Source organism: Phyllobates terribilis, unplaced genomic scaffold, assembly GCF_046119375.1.
Source record: "Phyllobates terribilis strain yellow unplaced genomic scaffold, ASM4611937v1 Scaffold_40__1_contigs__length_11209783, whole genome shotgun sequence".
Taxonomy (NCBI): domain Eukaryota; kingdom Metazoa; phylum Chordata; class Amphibia; order Anura; family Dendrobatidae; genus Phyllobates; species Phyllobates terribilis.
In genome coordinates this window covers 7,731,260-7,750,843 of record NW_027362800.1, presented here as the reverse complement: position 1 = coordinate 7,750,843, position 19,584 = coordinate 7,731,260, and the positions used below count along the sequence as shown (strand labels likewise).

The 19,584-nt window shown below is 48.0% G+C and overlaps 12 non-coding genes across 12 annotated transcripts; all 12 read left to right on the top strand.

Annotated features, from left to right (window-relative positions):
* The first annotated feature begins 4,907 nt into the window (after nt 1-4,907).
* On the top strand, nt 4,908-5,100 carry LOC141185688 (U2 spliceosomal RNA). Its single transcript, XR_012260323.1, has one exon. It is a non-coding gene; the product is annotated as a U2 spliceosomal RNA (small nuclear RNA).
* Nucleotides 5,101-6,225: 1,125 nt separating this feature from the next.
* Nucleotides 6,226-6,416, top strand: LOC141189279 (U2 spliceosomal RNA). Its single transcript, XR_012263344.1, has one exon. It is a non-coding gene; the product is annotated as a U2 spliceosomal RNA (small nuclear RNA).
* Nucleotides 6,417-7,544: 1,128 nt separating this feature from the next.
* LOC141191300 (U2 spliceosomal RNA) lies at nt 7,545-7,735 on the top strand. Its single transcript, XR_012265298.1, has one exon. It is a non-coding gene; the product is annotated as a U2 spliceosomal RNA (small nuclear RNA).
* A 1,122-nt stretch (nt 7,736-8,857) lies between these two features.
* On the top strand, nt 8,858-9,048 carry LOC141189277 (U2 spliceosomal RNA). The gene has a single exon (XR_012263342.1). It is a non-coding gene; the product is annotated as a U2 spliceosomal RNA (small nuclear RNA).
* A 1,126-nt stretch (nt 9,049-10,174) lies between these two features.
* On the top strand, nt 10,175-10,365 carry LOC141189276 (U2 spliceosomal RNA). Its single transcript, XR_012263341.1, has one exon. It is a non-coding gene; the product is annotated as a U2 spliceosomal RNA (small nuclear RNA).
* Nucleotides 10,366-11,487: 1,122 nt separating this feature from the next.
* Nucleotides 11,488-11,678, top strand: LOC141184523 (U2 spliceosomal RNA). The gene has a single exon (XR_012259270.1). It is a non-coding gene; the product is annotated as a U2 spliceosomal RNA (small nuclear RNA).
* A 1,120-nt stretch (nt 11,679-12,798) lies between these two features.
* On the top strand, nt 12,799-12,989 carry LOC141189275 (U2 spliceosomal RNA). Its single transcript, XR_012263340.1, has one exon. It is a non-coding gene; the product is annotated as a U2 spliceosomal RNA (small nuclear RNA).
* Nucleotides 12,990-14,111: 1,122 nt separating this feature from the next.
* Nucleotides 14,112-14,302, top strand: LOC141185415 (U2 spliceosomal RNA). The gene has a single exon (XR_012260080.1). It is a non-coding gene; the product is annotated as a U2 spliceosomal RNA (small nuclear RNA).
* A 1,120-nt stretch (nt 14,303-15,422) lies between these two features.
* LOC141189274 (U2 spliceosomal RNA) lies at nt 15,423-15,613 on the top strand. The gene has a single exon (XR_012263339.1). It is a non-coding gene; the product is annotated as a U2 spliceosomal RNA (small nuclear RNA).
* A 1,118-nt stretch (nt 15,614-16,731) lies between these two features.
* Nucleotides 16,732-16,922, top strand: LOC141189273 (U2 spliceosomal RNA). The gene has a single exon (XR_012263338.1). It is a non-coding gene; the product is annotated as a U2 spliceosomal RNA (small nuclear RNA).
* A 1,121-nt stretch (nt 16,923-18,043) lies between these two features.
* LOC141191363 (U2 spliceosomal RNA) lies at nt 18,044-18,234 on the top strand. Its single transcript, XR_012265360.1, has one exon. It is a non-coding gene; the product is annotated as a U2 spliceosomal RNA (small nuclear RNA).
* A 1,123-nt stretch (nt 18,235-19,357) lies between these two features.
* On the top strand, nt 19,358-19,548 carry LOC141185081 (U2 spliceosomal RNA). Its single transcript, XR_012259776.1, has one exon. It is a non-coding gene; the product is annotated as a U2 spliceosomal RNA (small nuclear RNA).
* The last annotated feature ends 36 nt before the right edge of the window (nt 19,549-19,584 follow it).

Here is a 19,584-nt window from a genome sequence, read left to right as displayed (position 1 = left end):
AAAAGGACCGGATAATTCTTTCTCTGCCTTTACAGGTAGCTGCCCTATCCAGAGGGACGAAAGGAGGATCACGGTCTCCATGCGCAACCCGCACACCCCAGGCCAAGACATCTGTACCTTCCTGAGACGCTTCTGTTTGGTTGTGAAGGAACCCTCTCACATCCTGAATGGACTCGGCTTCTGGACAGGTAAGTGGTCGGTGACCGTTAGACTTCACAGGGACCTGGCGTACTCAGACGGACTTCGGCACCTGCCCCCGACATTCTCCCTGGGCAACTCCTACGGCCTCATCTATTACCCGGACATGCCGCGGAACTGCAGGAGATGCGGCAAGAACGGCCACGAGATGAAGGACTGCAAGGAGGATGCCTGCAGGATTTGTCGAGTGACGGGACACAGCTCGAAGGACTGCCCGAAGAAGACGTCCTGCAACCTGTGTGGGCTGGCGGCTCATCTATACAAGGATTGCCCCAAGCGTGAGAGATCCTGGGCATCGGTGGTTGCGACGACCCCAGCTCCGGAGGACAAGGCCCCGACGACCAGGCCTGTGAAGGTCAAGGACGCGACGACCAAGGCCCCAGCGGCCAAGGCCGAGACGACCAAGGCCAAAGCGGTCAAGGAGTCGGTGGCCAAAGCCCCAGCGACGGTCCCAACAGCTCCGAAGCAGAAGAAAAAGTCAAAGGAGGGTAAGAGTTCTGTCACCCCTCTCTCGATCCCTCCCCCTGCCACCCCCGTCCAATCCCCCCCCACCCCGGCCACCCCTGCTGAGGATTCCACTTCCTCTTCCTCCTTCCCCTACTCCTCAGCAGGTGTCCTTTCCCCTGCCCCGGCAGCCACTCTCCCTCCCCAGACCATGGTAGCGGTGGAATTAACCTTTCCTCCACCCGCCGCTATCTATTCCGAGGAGGATTTTCCCCTTCTTGTCTCCCCAGTTCCAACCCGGGGAAAGAGGAAGGTGGAGGACAGCCCTGCTACTGAATCCTCCAAAAAGAAGATTCTGGATTTCGTAGGCGAAAAGGAGGATACCCTCCCTGAGCCAGAAGAGATGGAGCACATGGTTGAGACCCTGGTGGCCGAGCCAGAAGAGGAGGAACTGGTGGTCGCCGAGATCGAGGCCGCGCTGCTTGACCAGATGGAGGAAGAGGGCCTGCTGGTGATCCCGTCACCAGCAGTCAACACCGACGAGGGACCACCCGACCGGAGTGGTAACTAAGGTGTATTGCCTGCGCTAACTTTTTCTTTTTTCCCTACATGATGGCTAATATTAAGTTATTTTCCATTAATGTCAGGAGCATCAAGGACAAGTTCAGACGTCAGACTATTTATGCCTTCCTTACTTCCCAGTTGTGTGATGTTTATATGTTGCAGGAATGTTCCCTTCCCTCCTCTAGGTCCTTCAAACATCTGGCCAGGGAGTGGTCCCACGGTCCATCCTACTGGTCCGGTGGGGGTGACTGCAAGTCTGCGGGGGTCGCAATTCTGATCAGGGGGGGCGCATTCACGCTTGAGTCCGTCCAGGAGCTCATCTGCGGCAGGGCTCTTGTTGTAGATGGCAACTGGGCAGGAGAACCTGTCAGGTTCATCAACGTGTATGCGTCCCCACTGAAGAATGAGCGTTTGGAGCTTTTCCAGACCCTGCGGCTTCAGCTTGCCACCACCAGGACCTTAGTGATGGCCGGGGATTTCAACTGCCCCATCGAGGAGGATGGTCGTAGTTCTGGCACATCTGCCAAGTTGGACATCACGTCCAAGCTGCTCATCGAGATGGTAACCGAGGCCTCTCTTCAGGACGTGGTGGGCTCCATGGGGAGAGGCTCCACGAACTATTCGTGGAGCCGATCCGATGGCTCACTCCGCTCCAGGATTGACTTTGTGTTCACCTCTCGGGCAGTCAGGCAGAGTAGGCACTCGATGGTCCCCTGCGTCTTCTCCGACCACAGAGCCATTCACTTACAAGGTGTCCTCGGCGACGGTTTTCCGTCCGGCCCCGGCTCCTGGAAGCTGAATTGTGCTCTGCTGGCTCAGGATGAAGTCGTGGAGGAGCTGAGAGCAGCCTACGCAATGTGGCAGTCCTACAAGGGTAGCTTCCAAACAGTCTCTGATTGGTGGGAATATGTTAAACTTGAGTTTCGCTGTTTCTTTCAGGCCAAGGGTCGACAACAGGCGTGTGAGAAGAGGAGGGACTTCAGAGGGCTGCAGCGCGAGCTGCGGTCGCTGCAGGACCTTCTTCACTGCGGCTGGGACGTGAGGGAGGAGCTGGAGGAGACCAAGAAGAGCCTGAAAAGGCACTTTGAGGAGGAGTCCAAGCGAATCGTCTTCCGTTCCAAAGTGGAGAATCTGGAGAAGGGTGAGAAATGTAACTCATTCTTTTTCAGGAAACTTCATGCCGGTCACACGCCCCTGAACGAGCTGCGAGACGAGAGCGGAAACATGCGACGTGGGAAGGAGGACGTGATGAGGGTCGTCAGCGACTTCTACAGCGAACTCTACTCCCACAAGACTACCGACCCCGACGCTGCTGATAAGTTCCTGTCAGGTATCACTAACCATCTTGATCCTGCAGGCACGGCAGCCTTGGACAAACCTCTGATGGTGGGCGAATTGCTCTCTGCCGCTAAATCCTTTAGGACCGGCAGGACCCCGGGCAGTGATGGTCTTCCAGCGGAGCTCTATGTAGCGCTGGGAGACCTCATCTGTCCGGACCTGTTGGACCTGTACGAGGAGATGGTGGTGGAGGGTAGAATGCCTCCATCTTTGAGGGAAGGAATGGTCATGATCCTGTACAAGCGGAAGGGAGAGAGGTGCGACCTGAGGAATTGGCGTCCCATCACTCTGCTCAACGTGGACTACAAGATCCTGGCCAAGACGATGGCGACACGACTTAAGACGGTCATCGGACGGATCATCAAACCGGACCAGACCTGCGGCATCCCTGGACGTCGCATCGCAGACAGCCTCGCTCTCGTGCGGGACACGGTCGAGTACATCAAGGTCCGCCGCGCACACGCGGCCCTGGTCTCCTTGGATCAGGAGAAGGCCTTCGACCGGGTTTCCCACGAGTTCATGGGCCGAGCTCTGCACCGGTTAGGTTTGGGTAACATGTTTTGTTCGTATGTCCGTCTGATGTATTTTGATATCCACAGCTCGGTGTTGGTGAACGGCTGGAAGACTGACCCCTTCCCTGTCCTCTCTGGGGTCAGACAAGGCTGCCCTCTATCACCTCTTCTTTTTGTTTGTGTTATAGAACTCTTCGCAGAGGCTATCCGGCAGAATGGAGAGATCAGAGGGATCACCGCACCGCGTCCGGGACGACACGAGGTCAAGTGCTCGCTCTACATGGACGACGTCACCGTCTTCTGCGCTGATCGTGGTTCAGTCGACGCCCTCGTCCAGACGTGTGAGAGGTTCGGCCGGGCTTCAGGGGCCAAAGTCAACTGCAGGAAGTCGGAAGCCATGCTCTTCGGGGATTGGCAGCCGGCCTCCTCCGCCCCCTTCCCCTTCAACATTCAACCGGATTTCCTCAAGGTGCTGGGAGTCTGGTTCGGGAAGGAAGGAGCGGCCCTCAAGTCCTGGCAAGAACGCTTGGCCAAAGTGAAGCAACGGATCGGACTCTGGAGCCTCAGACACCTCACTTGTGAGGGTAAGGCACTCGTCCTGCGTAATGAGGTCCTGCCCGTCTTGCAGTACACGGCGCAGGCCTGGCCCCCACACGTCACTGTGTGCAGGGCCATTACCAGGACAGTGTTTCACTTTGTCTGGGGATCCAAGAGGGACAGAGTCAGGCGGGCTGTCATGTACAAGGAGCCTCGCAAGGGTGGGAAGGGCGTTCCAGATATCCCCACCCTCCTGCGATCCTCTTTTGTGTGTGATTGTGTCCGCCGGACTTTGCAAGTCAAGAATGGCTCCGCGGGCAGGTCCATGTCTCGCTTCTTCCTGCTTCCTCTTTGGAGGCGACTCGGCTGGGACAAGTGGGACAGCTCCTTCCCCTACAACTGGACGACGCCATGGTTCTACGGAGACGTCGTTCGATTTGTGGGGGAACATCAACTGGAGGGACTCAAGCCCGACTTGTGGAAGCCCAAAACTATCCACAAGCTCATCAGAGCCAAGGATGACGTGGAGAACATCACAGGACTTCACCAGGACACGCTGGAGACTGTGTGGACAAATGTGTCGTCTGACAGGCTGACCAACGGGCACAAGGACTTGTCGTGGATGGCGATTCAGGGCGGACTGCCCGTCCGGTCATTCATGCATGCCCGGAACCTGTGCAAGACCCGGTACTGCCCAAGGTGCCCCTTCGTGGAGGAAACATCTTTGCACACTTTTTGGGACTGCGGATTTGCACAGCGCCTGTTGACTGCCCTTGAGGACGACCTGAGGAACTCTGTCCCCAGGGCGAGCCTATCGCACCATTCTGTGCTTTACGGACTCTTCCCTGGGGTTCATACCGTCGGAGCCATCCAGGAGGCTTGGCGCCTTATGAACTGCTTCAAGGATGCCGTTTGGGTCGCCAGGAACCGGCTCATCTTGAGGAGGGAGAGGATGTCCATCCAGGACTGCCGCAGGCTGATCCACAGCCTGCTCAGAGACTATTCCATCGTGGACGGTCCGGAGGACGAGGATGAGGACTAAACCCCTCCTCCCCCTCTCCCCTTATGTGTCTTGTCTTTCAATAAAGCTTCGGGCCTGTGATTTTCCCCTCCCCATCCCCTTTTTCCCAATCCCCATCCCTTATCACGATTCGTCGTACTGTATTGATTGACATGCTTTTTCTTTCAGATTGAGTGTTTTGTGTAGCATAGGGGTGTGATGTGTCTAGTTAGTGCGTCGTATCCTCATGCTATGTAAATATGATGTAGAATTCTGTGTGTACTGGGCTGCGGCACTGTACACTGTCTGTTAACTTATTTTTTGTGCTAATAAAAGATATATTCAATCAAAAAATCTGTTCTTATCAGTTTAATATCTGATACGTCCCCTATCTGGGGACCATATATTAAATGGATTTTTAGAACAGGGAGATGGAAAAAGAGCTTGCTCTGTCCACTCCACGCATTGACCTGGTATTGCAGTATCTCCAGGACCGGTGCACCCCTTCTTTAATGCAGTTTCTAAAATCAGAAAGAATTGAATTCAATGCTTTTTGTTCATTTTGCTTGTTTGTCGGATTTTGGGATGGACTCTTTGGCTTTGCTTTTCTTCTCCTCATTGGATTTTTCATGTTAAAAGTTGCAGAAGCCAGATGACAAGCTCATTTTGGTTCAACTTCAGCAACTGTGCATTGCATTGCCATGTAATGTAATGTAATGCAATGCTATCTATCTAGCTCTCCCTCTATACTTCCTTTTGGATAAACAGACATATTAGGCAAGCATTTTGGAGCTTTCACCTAAATAACTACAGGTGGTGAGATAAGCTGCACAATATAATTGACCTTTCAGTATATTGTTGCACACACACCATCTATTTAGCAAATGCCCTTGTTATCAACAGCAGCCTTTTAAACTCACCTGAGCTAACAGGTATGTGAGCTGGTTACTCTGCTGCGCTTAAAATTTCTTTTTTGGTTTGCTACAATGCCTTTTCTGAAACGTTGTCTCCCTCTGCTGGAACACTGACTTCTTTCATTTAATGCCTGCAGACTATAAAAGAGAAACCAACCCAAAAAGTTTGGTTGATTAGTCTGTGGCATTCTTTTAAACTGTTGCTTATGGCGGTCTCTGTGAGCTTCTCAGTGACATTCAGCCATCCAGGTATCCCGCCTGCAGTAGACGGAATGTGGCAATGGAACGCTGGCTGCGCGTGTCATAATAGGCTCTGAGCCTTTATATACCTGCGCACAGCAGCAGCCACCTTCAGTCAGCTGCTGGACAGCCAGCAGCAGCAGCAGCAGGAGAGGTAATTAATCAGCAACCCTCCTGCTAAGGGTAGACAGCTGCTCGTTCCACCCCCCCCCCCCCACGCCTTAATTGGTTCTCCTCCCTTCCAACGGTGTTGAGGCGGGTGGGAACAGCCGGGGGTTGAGGGTACTGTGCTAAAAGAGGTGGAGTTATGCAGATCTAAAACGCGTGGATTGCAGCAGCAGCAAGCCGAAAAGTGCAGGCATGTGAGGGATCTAGAGGTTGACAGCATGTCTTCTTAACGGGAGTCCAGGTGGCCATCTCCACAAATGGACTTTTCAGAATCCTTGGGTGGCACCGTAGTCGGAAACCAATTCTGGTTATCGCTTCTCGGCCTTTTGGCTAAGATCAAGTGTAGTATCTGTTCTTATCAGTTTAATATCTGATACGTCCCCTATCTGGGGACCATATATTAAATGGATTTTTAGAACAGGGAGATGGAAAAAGAGCTTGCTCTGTCCACTCCACGCATTGACCTGGTATTGCAGTATCTCCAGGACCGGTGCACCCCTTCTTTAATGCAGTTTCTAAAATCAGAAAGAATTGAATTCAATGCTTTTTGTTCATTTTGCTTGTTTGTCGGATTTTGGGATGGACTCTTTGGCTTTGCTTTTCTTCTCCTCATTGGATTTTTCATGTTAAAAGTTGCAGAAGCCAGATGACAAGCTCATTTTGGTTCAACTTCAGCAACTGTGCATTGCATTGCCATGTAATGTAATGTAATGCAATGCTATCTATCTAGCTCTCCCTCTATACTTCCTTTTGGATAAACAGACATATTAGGCAAGCATTTTGGAGCTTTCACCTAAATAACTACAGGTGGTGAGATAAGCTGCACAATATAATTGACCTTTCAGTATATTGTTGCACACACACCATCTATTTAGCAAATGCCCTTGTTATCAACAGCAGCCTTTTAAACTCACCTGAGCTAACAGGTATGTGAGCTGGTTACTCTGCTGCGCTTAAAATTTCTTTTTTGGTTTGCTACAATGCCTTTTCTGAAACGTTGTCTCCCTCTGCTGGAACACTGACTTCTTTCATTTAATGCCTGCAGACTATAAAAGAGAAACCAACCCAAAAAGTTTGGTTGATTAGTCTGTGGCATTCTTTTAAACTGTTGCTTATGGCGGTCTCTGTGAGCTTCTCAGTGACATTCAGCCATCCAGGTATCCCGCCTGCAGTAGACGGAATGTGGCAATGGAACGCTGGCTGCGCGTGTCATAATAGGCTCTGAGCCTTTATATACCTGCGCACAGCAGCAGCCACCTTCAGTCTGCTGCTGGACAGCCAGCAGCAGCAGCAGCAGGAGAGGTAATTAATCAGCAACCCTCCTGCTAAGGGTAGACAGCTGCTCGTTCCACCCCCCCCCCCCCCCCCCGCCTTAATTGGTTCTCCTCCCTTCCAACGGTGTTGAGGCGGGTGGGAACAGCCGGGGGTTGAGGGTACTGTGCTAAAAGAGGTGGAGTTATGCAGATCTAAAACGCGTGGATTGCAGCAGCAGCAAGCCGAAAAGTGCAGGCATGTGAGGGATCTAGAGGTTGACAGCATGTCTTCTTAACGGGAGTCCAGGTGGCCATCTCCACAAATGGACTTTTCAGAATCCTTGGGTGGCACCGTAGTCGGAAACCAATTCTGGTTATCGCTTCTCGGCCTTTTGGCTAAGATCAAGTGTAGTATCTGTTCTTATCAGTTTAATATCTGATACGTCCCCTATCTGGGGACCATATATTAAATGGATTTTTAGAAGAGGGAGATGGAAAAAGAGCTTGCTCTGTCCACTCCACGCATTGACCTGGTATTGCAGTATCTCCAGGACCGGTGCACCCCTTCTTTAATGCAGTTTCTAAAATCAGAAAGAATTGAATTCAATGCTTTTTGTTCATTTTGCTTGTTTGTCGGATTTTGGGATGGACTCTTTGGCTTTGCTTTTCTTCTCCTCATTGGATTTTTCATGTTAAAAGTTGCAGAAGCCAGATGACAAGCTCATTTTGGTTCAACTTCAGCAACTGTGCATTGCATTGCCATGTAATGTAATGTAATGCAATGCTATCTATCTAGCTCTCCCTCTATACTTCCTTTTGGATAAACAGACATATTAGGCAAGCATTTTGGAGCTTTCACCTAAATAACTACAGGTGGTGAGATAAGCTGCACAATATAATTGACCTTTCAGTATATTGTTGCACACACACCATCTATTTAGCAAATGCCCTTGTTATCAACAGCAGCCTTTTAAACTCACCTGAGCTAACAGGTATGTGAGCTGGTTACTCTGCTGCGCTTAAAATTTCTTTTTTGGTTTGCTACAATGCCTTTTCTGAAACGTTGTCTCCCTCTGCTGGAACACTGACTTCTTTCATTTAATGCCTGCAGACTATAAAAGAGAAACCAACCCAAAAAGTTTGGTTGATTAGTCTGTGGCATTCTTTTAAACTGTTGCTTATGGCGGTCTCTGTGAGCTTCTCAGTGACATTCAGCCATCCAGGTATCCCGCCTGCAGTAGACGGAATGTGGCAATGGAACGCTGGCTGCGCGTGTCATAATAGGCTCTGAGCCTTTATATACCTGCGCACAGCAGCAGCCACCTTCAGTCTGCTGCTGGACAGCCAGCAGCAGCAGCAGCAGGAGAGGTGATTAATCAGCAACCCTCCTGCTAAGGGTAGACAGCTGCTCGTTCCACCCCCCCCCCCCGCCTTAATTGGTTCTCCTCCCTTCCAACGGTGTTGAGGCGGGTGGGAACAGCCGGGGGTTGAGGGTACTGTGCTAAAAGAGGTGGAGTTATGCAGATCTAAAACGCGTGGATTGCAGCAGCAGCAAGCCGAAAAGTGCAGGCATGTGAGGGATCTAGAGGTTGACAGCATGTCTTCTTAACGGGAGTCCAGGTGGCCATCTCCACAAATGGACTTTTCAGAATCCTTGGGTGGCACCGTAGTCGGAAACCAATTCTGGTTATCGCTTCTCGGCCTTTTGGCTAAGATCAAGTGTAGTATCTGTTCTTATCAGTTTAATATCTGATACGTCCCCTATCTGGGGACCATATATTAAATGGATTTTTAGAACAGGGAGATGGAAAAAGAGCTTGCTCTGTCCACTCCACGCATTGACCTGGTATTGCAGTATCTCCAGGACCGGTGCACCCCTTCTTTAATGCAGTTTCTAAAATCAGAAAGAATTGAATTCAATGCTTTTTGTTCATTTTGCTTGTTTGTCGGATTTTGGGATGGACTCTTTGGCTTTGCTTTTCTTCTCCTCATTGGATTTTTCATGTTAAAAGTTGCAGAAGCCAGATGACAAGCTCATTCTGGTTCAACTTCAGCAACTGTGCATTGCATTGCCATGTAATGTAATGTAATGCAATGCTATCTATCTAGCTCTCCCTCTATACTTCCTTTTGGATAAACAGACATATTAGGCAAGCATTTTGGAGCTTTCACCTAAATAACTACAGGTGGTGAGATAAGCTGCACAATATAATTGACCTTTCAGTATATTGTTGCACACACACCATCTATTTAGCAAATGCCCTTGTTATCAACAGCAGCCTTTTAAACTCACCTGAGCTAACAGGTATGTGAGCTGGTTACTCTGCTGCGCTTAAAATTTCTTTTTTGGTTTGCTACAATGCCTTTTCTGAAACGTTGTCTCCCTCTGCTGGAACACTGACTTCTTTCATTTAATGCCTGCAGACTATAAAAGAGAAACCAACCCAAAAAGTTTGGTTGATTAGTCTGTGGCATTCTTTTAAACTGTTGCTTATGGCGGTCTCTGTGAGCTTCTCAGTGACATTCAGCCATCCAGGTATCCCGCCTGCAGTAGACGGAATGTGGCAATGGAACGCTGGCTGCGCGTGTCATAATAGGCTCTGAGCCTTTATATACCTGCGCACAGCAGCAGCCACCTTCAGTCTGCTGCTGGACAGCCAGCAGCAGCAGCAGCAGGAGAGGTAATTAATCAGCAACCCTCCTGCTAAGGGTAGACAGCTGCTCGTTCCACCCCCCCCCCCCCCCCGCCTTAATTGGTTCTCCTCCCTTCCAACGGTGTTGAGGCGGGTGGGAACAGCCGGGGGTTGAGGGTACTGTGCTAAAAGAGGTGGAGTTATGCAGATCTAAAACGCGTGGATTGCAGCAGCAGCAAGCCGAAAAGTGCAGGCATGTGAGGGATCTAGAGGTTGACAGCATGTCTTCTTAACGGGAGTCCAGGTGGCCATCTCCACAAATGGACTTTTCAGAATCCTTGGGTGGCACCGTAGTCGGAAACCAATTCTGGTTATCGCTTCTCGGCCTTTTGGCTAAGATCAAGTGTAGTATCTGTTCTTATCAGTTTAATATCTGATACGTCCCCTATCTGGGGACCATATATTAAATGGATTTTTAGAACAGGGAGATGGAAAAAGAGCTTGCTCTGTCCACTCCACGCATTGACCTGGTATTGCAGTATCTCCAGGACCGGTGCACCCCTTCTTTAATGCAGTTTCTAAAATCAGAAAGAATTGAATTCAATGCTTTTTGTTCATTTTGCTTGTTTGTCGGATTTTGGGATGGACTCTTTGGCTTTGCTTTTCTTCTCCTCATTGGATTTTTCATGTTAAAAGTTGCAGAAGCCAGATGACAAGCTCATTTTGGTTCAACTTCAGCAACTGTGCATTGCATTGCCATGTAATGTAATGTAATGCAATGCTATCTATCTAGCTCTCCCTCTATACTTCCTTTTGGATAAACAGACATATTAGGCAAGCATTTTGGAGCTTTCACCTAAATAACTACAGGTGGTGAGATAAGCTGCACAATATAATTGACCTTTCAGTATATTGTTGCACACACACCATCTATTTAGCAAATGCCCTTGTTATCAACAGCAGCCTTTTAAACTCACCTGAGCTAACAGGTATGTGAGCTGGTTACTCTGCTGCGCTTAAAATTTCTTTTTTGGTTTGCTACAATGCCTTTTCTGAAACGTTGTCTCCCTCTGCTGGAACACTGACTTCTTTCATTTAATGCCTGCAGACTATAAAAGAGAAACCAACCCAAAAAGTTTGGTTGATTAGTCTGTGGCATTCTTTTAAACTGTTGCTTATGGCGGTCTCTGTGAGCTTCTCAGTGACATTCAGCCATCCAGGTATCCCGCCTGCAGTAGACGGAATGTGGCAATGGAACGCTGGCTGCGCGTGTCATAATAGGCTCTGAGCCTTTATATACCTGCGCACAGCAGCAGCCACCTTCAGTCTGCTGCTGGACAGCCAGCAGCAGCAGCAGCAGGAGAGGTAATTAATCAGCAACCCTCCTGCTAAGGGTAGACAGCTGCTCGTTCCACCCCCCCCCCCCGCCTTAATTGGTTCTCCTCCCTTCCAACGGTGTTGAGGCGGGTGGGAACAGCCGGGGGTTGAGGGTACTGTGCTAAAAGAGGTGGAGTTATGCAGATCTAAAACGCGTGGATTGCAGCAGCAGCAAGCCGAAAAGTGCAGGCATGTGAGGGATCTAGAGGTTGACAGCATGTCTTCTTAACGGGAGTCCAGGTGGCCATCTCCACAAATGGACTTTTCAGAATCCTTGGGTGGCACCGTAGTCGGAAACCAATTCTGGTTATCGCTTCTCGGCCTTTTGGCTAAGATCAAGTGTAGTATCTGTTCTTATCAGTTTAATATCTGATACGTCCCCTATCTGGGGACCATATATTAAATGGATTTTTAGAACAGGGAGATGGAAAAAGAGCTTGCTCTGTCCACTCCACGCATTGACCTGGTATTGCAGTATCTTCAGGACCGGTGCACCCCTTCTTTAATGCAGTTTCTAAAATCAGAAAGAATTGAATTCAATGCTTTTTGTTCATTTTGCTTGTTTGTCGGATTTTGGGATGGACTCTTTGGCTTTGCTTTTCTTCTCCTCATTGGATTTTTCATGTTAAAAGTTGCAGAAGCCACATGACAAGCTCATTTTGGTTCAACTTCAGCAACTGTGCATTGCATTGCCATGTAATGTAATGTAATGCAATGCTATCTATCTAGCTCTCCCTCTATACTTCCTTTTGGATAAACAGACATATTAGGCAAGCATTTTGGAGCTTTCACCTAAATAACTACAGGTGGTGAGATAAGCTGCACAATATAATTGACCTTTCAGTATATTGTTGCATACACACCATCTATTTAGCAAATGCCCTTGTTATCAACAGCAGCCTTTTAAACTCACCTGAGCTAACAGGTATGTGAGCTGGTTACTCTGCTGCGCTTAAAATTTCTTTTTTGGTTTGCTACAATGCCTTTTCTGAAACGTTGTCTCCCTCTGCTGGAACACTGACTTCTTTCATTTAATGCCTGCAGACTATAAAAGAGAAACCAACCCAAAAAGTTTGGTTGATTAGTCTGTGGCATTCTTTTAAACTGTTGCTTATGGCGGTCTCTGTGAGCTTCTCAGTGACATTCAGCCATCCAGGTATCCCGCCTGCAGTAGACGGAATGTGGCAATGGAACGCTGGCTGCGCGTGTCATAATAGGCTCTGAGCCTTTATATACCTGCGCACAGCAGCAGCCACCTTCAGTCTGCTGCTGGACAGCCAGCAGCAGCAGCAGCAGGAGAGGTAATTAATCAGCAACCCTCCTGCTAAGGGTAGACAGCTGCTCGTTCCACCCCCCCCCCGCCTTAATTGGTTCTCCTCCCTTCCAACGGTGTTGAGGCGGGTGGGAACAGCCGGGGGTTGAGGGTACTGTGCTAAAAGAGGTGGAGTTATGCAGATCTAAAACGCGTGGATTGCAGCAGCAGCAAGCCGAAAAGTGCAGGCATGTGAGGGATCTAGAGGTTGACAGCATGTCTTCTTAACGGGAGTCCAGGTGGCCATCTCCACAAATGGACTTTTCAGAATCCTTGGGTGGCACCGTAGTCGGAAACCAATTCTGGTTATCGCTTCTCGGCCTTTTGGCTAAGATCAAGTGTAGTATCTGTTCTTATCAGTTTAATATCTGATACGTCCCCTATCTGGGGACCATATATTAAATGGATTTTTAGAACAGGGAGATGGAAAAAGAGCTTGCTCTGTCCACTCCACGCATTGACCTGGTATTGCAGTATCTCCAGGACCGGTGCACCCCTTCTTTAATGCAGTTTCTAAAATCAGAAAGAATTGAATTCAATGCTTTTTGTTCATTTTGCTTGTTTGTCGGATTTTGGGATGGACTCTTTGGCTTTGCTTTTCTTCTCCTCATTGGATTTTTCATGTTAAAAGTTGCAGAAGCCAGATGACAAGCTCATTTTGGTTCAACTTCAGCAACTGTGCATTGCATTGCCATGTAATGTAATGTAATGCAATGCTATCTATCTAGCTCTCCCTCTATACTTCCTTTTGGATAAACAGACATATTAGGCAAGCATTTTGGAGCTTTCACCTAAATAACTACAGGTGGTGAGATAAGCTGCACAATATAATTGACCTTTCAGTATATTGTTGCACACACACCATCTATTTAGCAAATGCCCTTGTTATCAACAGCAGCCTTTTAAACTCACCTGAGCTAACAGGTATGTGAGCTGGTTACTCTGCTGCGCTTAAAATTTCTTTTTTGGTTTGCTACAATGCCTTTTCTGAAACGTTGTCTCCCTCTGCTGGAACACTGACTTCTTTCATTTAATGCCTGCAGACTATAAAAGAGAAACCAACCCAAAAAGTTTGGTTGATTAGTCTGTGGCATTCTTTTAAACTGTTGCTTATGGCGGTCTCTGTGAGCTTCTCAGTGACATTCAGCCATCCAGGTATCCCGCCTGCAGTAGACGGAATGTGGCAATGGAACGCTGGCTGCGCGTGTCATAATAGGCTCTGAGCCTTTATATACCTGCGCACAGCAGCAGCCACCTTCAGTCTGCTGCTGGACAGCCAGCAGCAGCAGCAGCAGGAGAGGTAATTAATCAGCAACCCTCCTGCTAAGGGTAGACAGCTGCTCGTTCCACCCCCCCCCCCCGCCTTAATTGGTTCTCCTCCCTTCCAACGGTGTTGAGGCGGGTGGGAACAGCCGGGGGTTGAGGGTACTGTGCTAAAAGAGGTGGAGTTATGCAGATCTAAAACGCGTGGATTGCAGCAGCAGCAAGCCGAAAAGTGCAGGCATGTGAGGGATCTAGAGGTTGACAGCATGTCTTCTTAACGGGAGTCCAGGTGGCCATCTCCACAAATGGACTTTTCAGAATCCTTGGGTGGCACCGTAGTCGGAAACCAATTCTGGTTATCGCTTCTCGGCCTTTTGGCTAAGATCAAGTGTAGTATCTGTTCTTATCAGTTTAATATCTGATACGTCCCCTATCTGGGGACCATATATTAAATGGATTTTTAGAACAGGGAGATGGAAAAAGAGCTTGCTCTGTCCACTCCACGCATTGAACTGGTATTGCAGTATCTTCAGGACCGGTGCACCCCTTCTTTAATGCAGTTTCTAAAATCAGAAAGAATTGAATTCAATGCTTTTTGTTCATTTTGCTTGTTTGTCGGATTTTGGGATGGACTCTTTGGCTTTGCTTTTCTTCTCCTCATTGGATTTTTCATGTTAAAAGTTGCAGAAGCCACATGACAAGCTCATTTTGGTTCAACTTCAGCAACTGTGCATTGCATTGCCATGTAATGTAATGTAATGCAATGCTATCTATCTAGCTCTCCCTCTATACTTCCTTTTGGATAAACAGACATATTAGGCAAGCATTTTGGAGCTTTCACCTAAATAACTACAGGTGGTGAGATAAGCTGCACAATATAATTGACCTTTCAGTATATTGTTGCATACACACCATCTATTTAGCAAATGCCCTTGTTATCAACAGCAGCCTTTTAAACTCACCTGAGCTAACAGGTATGTGAGCTGGTTACTCTGCTGCGCTTAAAATTTCTTTTTTGGTTTGCTACAATGCCTTTTCTGAAACGTTGTCTCCCTCTGCTGGAACACTGACTTCTTTCATTTAATGCCTGCAGACTATAAAAGAGAAACCAACCCAAAAAGTTTGGTTGATTAGTCTGTGGCATTCTTTTAAACTGTTGCTTATGGCGGTCTCTGTGAGCTTCTCAGTGACATTCAGCCATCCAGGTATCCCACCTGCAGTAGACGGAATGTGGCAATGGAACGCTGGCTGCGCGTGTCATAATAGGCTCTGAGCCTTTATATACCTGCGCACAGCAGCAGCCACCTTCAGTCTGCTGCTGGACAGCCAGCAGCAGCAGCAGCAGGAGAGGTAATTAATCAGCAACCCTCCTGCTAAGGGTAGACAGCTGCTCGTTCCACCCCCCCCCCGCCTTAATTGGTTCTCCTCCCTTCCAACGGTGTTGAGGCGGGTGGGAACAGCCGGGGGTTGAGGGTACTGTGCTAAAAGAGGTGGAGTTATGCAGATCTAAAACGCGTGGATTGCAGCAGCAGCAAGCCGAAAAGTGCAGGCATGTGAGGGATCTAGAGGTTGACAGCATGTCTTCTTAACGGGAGTCCAGGTGGCCATCTCCACAAATGGACTTTTCAGAATCCTTGGGTGGCACCGTAGTCGGAAACCAATTCTGGTTATCGCTTCTCGGCCTTTTGGCTAAGATCAAGTGTAGTATCTGTTCTTATCAGTTTAATATCTGATACGTCCCCTATCTGGGGACCATATATTAAATGGATTTTTAGAACAGGGAGATGGAAAAAGAGCTTGCTCTGTCCACTCCACGCATTGACCTGGTATTGCAGTATCTCCAGGACCGGTGCACCCCTTCTTTAATGCAGTTTCTAAAATCAGAAAGAATTGAATTCAATGCTTTTTGTTCATTTTGCTTGTTTGTCGGATTTTGGGATGGACTCTTTGGCTTTGCTTTTCTTCTCCTCATTGGATTTTTCATGTTAAAAGTTGCAGAAGCCAGATGACAAGCTCATTTTGGTTCAACTTCAGCAACTGTGCATTGCATTGCCATGTAATGTAATGTAATGCAATGCTATCTATCTAGCTCTCCCTCTATACTTCCTTTTGGATAAACAGACATATTAGGCAAGCATTTTGGAGCTTTCACCTAAATAACTACAGGTGGTGAGATAAGCTGCACAATATAATTGACCTTTCAGTATATTGTTGCACACACACCATCTATTTAGCAAATGCCCTTGTTATCAACAGCAGCCTTTTAAACTCACCTGAGCTAACAGGTATGTGAGCTGGTTACTCTGCTGCGCTTAAAATTTCTTTTTTGGTTTGCTACAATGCCTTTTCTGAAACGTTGTCTCCCTCTGCTGGAACACTGACTTCTTTCATTTAATGCCTACAGACTATAAAAGAGAAACCAACCCAAAAAGTTTGGTTGATTAGTCTGTGGCATTCTTTTAAACTGTTGCTTATGGCGGTCTCTGTGAGCTTCTCAGTGACATTCAGCCATCCAGGTATCCCGCCTGCAGTAGACGGAATGTGGCAATGGAACGCTGGCTGCGCGTGTCATAATAGGCTCTGAGCCTTTATATACCTGCGCACAGCAGCAGCCACCTTCAGTCTGCTGCTGGACAGCCAGCAGCAGCAGCAGGAGAGGTAATTAATCAGCAACCCTCCTGCTAAGGGTAGACAGCTGCTCGTTCCACCCCCCCCCCCGCCTTAATTGGTTCTCCTCCCTTCCAACGGTGTTGAGGCGGGTGGGAACAGCCGGGGGTTGAGGGTACTGTGCTAAAAGAGGTGGAGTTATGCAGATCTAAAACGCGTGGATTGCAGCAGCAGCAAGCCGAAAAGTGCAGGCATGTGAGGGATCTAGAGGTTGACAGCATGTCTTCTTAACGGGAGTCCAGGTGGCCATCTCCACAAATGGACTTTTCAGAATCCTTGGGTGGCACCGTAGTCGGAAACCAATTCTGGTTATCGCTTCTCGGCCTTTTGGCTAAGATCAAGTGTAGTATCTGTTCTTATCAGTTTAATATCTGATACGTCCCCTATCTGGGGACCATATATTAAATGGATTTTTAGAACAGGGAGATGGAAAAAGAGCTTGCTCTGTCCACTCCACGCATTGACCTGGTATTGCAGTATCTCCAGGACCGGTGCACCCCTTCTTTAATGCAGTTTCTAAAATCAGAAAGAATTGAATTCAATGCTTTTTGTTCATTTTGCTTGTTTGTCGGATTTTGGGATGGACTCTTTGGCTTTGCTTTTCTTCTCCTCATTGGATTTTTCATGTTAAAAGTTGCAGAAGCCAGATGACAAGCTCATTTTGGTTCAACTTCAGCAACTGTGCATTGCATTGCCATGTAATGTAATGTAATGCAATGCTATCTATCTAGCTCTCCCTCTATACTTCCTTTTGGATAAACAGACATATTAGGCAAGCATTTTGGAGCTTTCACCTAAATAACTACAGGTGGTGAGATAAGCTGCACAATATAATTGACCTTTCAGTATATTGTTGCACACACACCATCTATTTAGCAAATGCCCTTGTTATCAACAGCAGCCTTTTAAACTCACCTGAGCTAACAGGTATGTGAGCTGGTTACTCTGCTGCGCTTAAAATTTCTTTTTTGGTTTGCTACAATGCCTTTTCTGAAACGTTGTCTCCCTCTGCTGGAACACTGACTTCTTTCATTTAATGCCTGCAGACTATAAAAGAGAAACCAACCCAAAAAGTTTGGTTGATTAGTCTGTGGCATTCTTTTAAACTGTTGCTTATGGCGGTCTCTGTGAGCTTCTCAGTGACATTCAGCCATCCAGGTATCCCGCCTGCAGTAGACGGAATGTGGCAATGGAACGCTGGCTGCGCGTGTCATAATAGGCTCTGAGCCTTTATATACCTGCGCACAGCAGCAGCCACCTTCAGTCTGCTGCTGGACAGCCAGCAGCAGCAGCAGCAGGAGAGGTAATTAATCAGCAACCCTCCTGCTAAGGGTAGACAGCTGCTCGTTCCACCCCCCCCCCCGCCTTAATTGGTTCTCCTCCCTTCCAACGGTGTTGAGGCGGGTGGGAACAGCCGGGGGTTGAGGGTACTGTGCTAAAAGAGGTGGAGTTATGCAGATCTAAAACGCGTGGATTGCAGCAGCAGCAAGCCGAAAAGTGCAGGCATGTGAGGGATCTAGAGGTTGACAGCATGTCTTCTTAACGGGAGTCCAGGTGGCCATCTCCACAAATGGACTTTTCAGAATCCTTGGGTGGCACCGTAGTCGGAAACCAATTCTGGTTATCGCTTCTCGGCCTTTTGGCTAAGATCAAGTGTAGTATCTGTTCTTATCAGTTTAATATCTGATACGTCCCCTATCTGGGGACCATATATTAAATGGATTTTTAAAACAGGGAGATGGAAAAAGAGCTTGCTCTGTCCACTCCACGCATTGACCTGGTATTGCAGTATCTCCAGGACCGGTGCACCCCTTCTTTAATGCAGTTTCTAAAATCAGAAAGAATTGAATTCAATGCTTTTTGTTCATTTTGCTTGTTTGTCGGATTTTGGGATGGACTCTTTGGCTTTGCTTTTCTTCTCCTCATTGGATTTTTCATGTTAAAAGTTGCAGAAGCCAGATGACAAGCTCATTTTGGTTCAACTTCAGCAACTGTGCATTGCATTGCCATGTAATGTAATGTAATGCAATGCTATCTATCTAGCTCTCCCTCTATACTTCCTTTTGGATAAACAGACATATTAGGCAAGCATTTTGGAGCTTTCACCTAAATAACTACAGGTGGTGAGATAAGCTGCACAATATAATTGACCTTTCAGTATATTGTTGCACACACACCATCTATTTAGCAAATGCCCTTGTTATCAACAGCAGCCTTTTAAACTCACCTGAGCTAACAGGTATGTGAGCTGGTTACTCTGCTGCGCTTAAAATTTCTTTTTTGGTTTGCTACAATGCCTTTTCTGAAACGTTGTCTCCCTCTGCTGGAACACTGACTTCTTTCATTTAATGCCTGCAGACTATAAAAGAGAAACCAACCCAAAAAGTTTGGTTGATTAGTCTGTGGCATTCTTTTAAACTGTTGCTTATGGCGGTCTCTGTGAGCTTCTCAGTGACATTCAGCCATCCAGGTATCCCGCCTGCAGTAGACGGAATGTGGCAATGGAACGCTGGCTGCGCGTGTCATAATAGGCTCTGAGCCTTTATATACCTGCGCACAGCAGCAGCCACCTTCAGTCTGCTGCTGGACAGCCAGCAGCAGCAGCAGCAGGAGAGGTAATTAATCAGCAACCCTCCTGCTAAGGGTAGACAGCTGCTCGTTCCACCCCCCCCCCCCCGCCTTAATTGGTTCTCCTCCCTTCCAACGGTGTTGAGGCGGGTGGGAACAGCCGGGGGTTGAGGGTACTGTGCTAAAAGAGGTGGAGTTATGCAGATCTAAAACGCGTGGATTGCAGCAGCAGCAAGCCGAAAAGTGCAGGCATGTGAGGGATCTGGAGGTTGACAGCATGTCTTCTTAACGGGAGTCCAGGTGGCCATCTCCACAAATGGACTTTTCAGAATCCTTGGGTGGCACCGTAGTCGGAAACCAATTCTGGTTATCGCTTCTCGGCCTTTTAGCTAAGATCAAGTGTAGTATCTGTTCTTATCAGTTTAATATCTGATACGTCCCCTATCTGGGGACCATATATTAAATGGATTTTTAGAACAGGGAGATGGAAAAAGAGCTTGCTCTGTCCACTCCACGCATTGACCTGGTATTGCAGTATCTCCAGGACCGGTGCACCCCTTCTTTAATGCAGTTTCTAAAATCAGAAAGAATTGAAT